We start from the raw sequence: 3,312 nt of genomic DNA on the forward strand, positions 1-3,312 counted from the left end.
GCCCAGTAGGGGCCGAGGATCCGGAAGGGGCGGTGAGGCCGGCCGTCTTGCCCGGGGCAACGGATACCGACAAAATCGTGGCCGTAGCGGCGGCATCGGCAAAAGACGCCGGTGCAACAACTGCAACCGCTACGGTCACTTTGAACGCCAGTGCTGGGCTCGACGTGGTATAGTACTTTATTAGTTGCTTAAGGCATAAGTTTATACGTTCCATAAGTATGACGCTACCTATACTTCGTAATGCTATAGACTTACTGAGAGTCCTATGAACTTATAAATTTTCAAATGCTAAACGTACTCTAAAGTTTCATTATTAATAACAGGCCCACGGAGCCAACTAGCAGTGGGGCCGCAGGCCGTGGCGGAGGCCGCGGGGCCGCAGGTCGTGGCGCAGGCCGCGGGGCCGCAGGTCGTGGCGCAGGCCGCGGGGCCGCAGGTCGTGGCGCAGGCCGCGGGGCCGCAGGTCGTGGCTGAGGCCGCAGGGCCGCAGGTCGTGGCGGAGGTCGTGGTAGAGGTTGCGGGCCCGCAGGTGCCGGAGGAGGCCGCCGAAGAGATGCTCCTCCATCAATTGGAGGAGGAAATGGATGCGTAAGTTACTTAAACTACAGGTTCTACCAGAGGGATTCTCTCAACTTTTTATGACTAGTATTAGCTGGGCATAAAATTTATTAAATTAATCCAAAATAGTTCTTAAAAGTATTGTTGGGCACAAAAAGATAAGGTCGGTATCGGTGACCAATAACTCTTATTTTTGAGAAAGAACGACTGTATTTTTATGGAAAACAATTGGCGATCAACACTTCACGTAAATTTTCCTGCACATGTTTTGAGTTTCCCTTTCCTTGGCAGTAGTGTGTGCTGTAATGACTGAAAAAAATCACGTGAGGTGCCGGTCGCAAATTGATTTTTCATAAAAATACTATCCTCCCTTTTCAAAAACAAGAGTTACGATTAGAGATACTAAAATTTGCATTGCACTTATACGTAAATTAACTAAGTAGTTATATTTTTATAGTCATTTGTTAAGCTTATAATTAGAAAATCAGCTTTTGAAACTTGGAAAAAATATATATAAAATTAATTAACAGAAGAATTTGGTTTAAGTTGCATAGATTATTTTGATTATATTTAAACAATATAAATAAAAAATTGATATGTAGCCATTTCATTCTCCCTTTAACAACCTTTTAAGAATTATTCACTGAATTTTCAAACAGAAGTGTGAATTAATTTTTGATAATTAAGCTTTAGACTATGGCAATCTTTAATAAAATCCTGATTTTCCTGCAGGGTGGATATCCAAGAATGATTTTTTTTCAATGATTATAATTTATTTTTCTTTTCATTATAATTTTTTTTCATTATAATTTCTAAAATCAATAAAATAACTATTGTCAAAACAAAGGAATAATTAATACACTTATTTGAAATTTACACCTTATCATATTCGAAATTAAAGAAATACAAGTTTAAATCCAGAGATAAGCATTCTTTGGCACCTATTATCCCTTGGTACAAAATCTAGAGGAAAAGGGTTTTAAAGTCAAGTAAATATAAAATTAATTACTTGAACGTTAAGTTGATGAAGGAAAATATGTTAACGAATGATGAAGCACTCTATGCTGGCTTCAATTTGAGTAAATAAATCAATGGTCGGCCCTATTTAATCTGATAAACAAATACCAACATGGTAACGTTGAAAAATGGCTCCGATAACTTAAACACAATCTGGAAAATATCTTAAAGTATGATGATGTCCCCTAGTTTGGCTTTAATTTCAAGAATTGAAGAATTAAATTAAATACCGACAGTATTCACAACAATTTAGGTGAATTAGCACACACCAACGTCAATATAGCAAAAATGCAACCCTGTGTACTCCAATTGCCAAAGTTGTTTAACATTGTCAATTCTGCGCACATGTAAACATGGTCGTAAAACTGTTTTAATGAACACTTTTGTTACTCATCTATAATGCTTTAGTATTATCGCCACTTTCCTTGATTTTCCAAGACTCAAATCGGGTAGAAATGGAAATTATGGCATTATTATTATTTTTTTTTTTTTTTTGCTTCAAACTATAAGCATAACACGGAGCAGCCGATTCACCAAAAAAGTAGTGACGTCACTGACGTCTTCTTGCCATAGAGTATAGAGACGAGCTTGGAGGAGTACGCTAGAATTTAGTCTGAAACACCAGTGACCATATAGCTGATTGACCAGTGACCTTTTCGATCGAATTATTATACAGGGGGGAAAATTCCTTAAATGGAATGCATCCAGTTCCAAAAATGCGTCTATGTTAACAGATTGCTTGCATCCCGTGGGAACCTACATTATATTAGCCACGGAAAAGTGATGCCTCAAAAAAACTGAACTGAACTACATACGAAGCTCGAACCTTAACGAGATTAACACGTGGAAGATTTAGCTGCGCCCAATTATTTCTTGAAGTGACGATTTCTGTTTCAGGATCCGTCAATTTTTCAAGACTTTTTGGGTACCTTTTCTTGATTTTCGCATTGTTTTTAAGCGGCATTTTCGGTTAGTTTGGGTTTGACGCTTTTTTAAAAGCGGACTAGGCTATACCTTGCTGTTTATTAGCAAATTTCATTAGGTAAACACGATTTTATGTTTCATTGTGTGCCTTCCTGGCACTTACTGATATCTTTTGGTTCAAAAGAGAGAGACCTTTCTGTGGCTCAAAGAGAGAGACCTTTCTGTGGCTCAAAGAGAGAGACCTTTCTGTGGCTCAAAGAGAGACCTGTTGTGGCTCAAAGAGAGACCTTTTGTGGCTCAAAGAGAGACCTTTTGTGGCTCAAAGAGAGACCTTTTGTGGCTCAAAGAGAGACCTGTTGTGGCTCAAAGAGACACCTTTTGTGGCTCAAAGAGAGACCTTTTGTGGCTCAAAGAGAGACCTTTGTTGCCTCTAAGAGAGAGTTTAGATATTTAGAATGGTTTCTAGAGAACGTAGAAAGAAGGAGCAAGAACGCTTAAGAATTAGAAACCAAAGGGCCCTAAAAGCCCAAGTTGTGAAAACATCAGAAGCAACCAAATTATCTTGTAAAAGGTATTATTCAAAAAAAAAGCATCACTCACAAGGTAAAAACTCGACGTACAGAGTCAAGCGTAAGGCAAAAAATCCCCTTAAAAAAGTTTACTTTAATAGAGGTATTTTTAAAACCAAAAACAAAAAAATGATTGCGGAAAGTTTTAAGCGCTTTTTAGTTACGCGACTTACTGAACGATTGATGTCGTCCAAAACTTTAGCTAATGCATGTGGCAAACAAAATTCCAAATTTACATCGCACA

At 38.4% G+C, this 3,312-nt stretch overlaps 1 long non-coding RNA gene across 1 annotated transcript; it reads right to left on the reverse strand.

The window, feature by feature from the left end:
- Positions 1 to 442: 442 nt before the first annotated feature.
- LOC149659267 (uncharacterized) lies at positions 443 to 2,210 on the reverse strand. Its single transcript, XR_016369827.1, has 3 exons — positions 1,688 to 2,210; positions 1,438 to 1,521; positions 443 to 1,370 (listed from the first exon to the last, which is right to left on the reverse strand). It is a non-coding gene; the product is annotated as an uncharacterized LOC149659267 (long non-coding RNA).
- Between the last annotated feature and the right edge of the window lie 1,102 nt (positions 2,211 to 3,312).

Source organism: Phalangium opilio, unplaced genomic scaffold (assembly GCF_054372755.1).
Source record: "Phalangium opilio isolate 3A_F unplaced genomic scaffold, DU_Popi_V2 ptg000073l_1, whole genome shotgun sequence".
Taxonomy (NCBI): Eukaryota; Metazoa; Arthropoda; class Arachnida; order Opiliones; family Phalangiidae; genus Phalangium; species Phalangium opilio.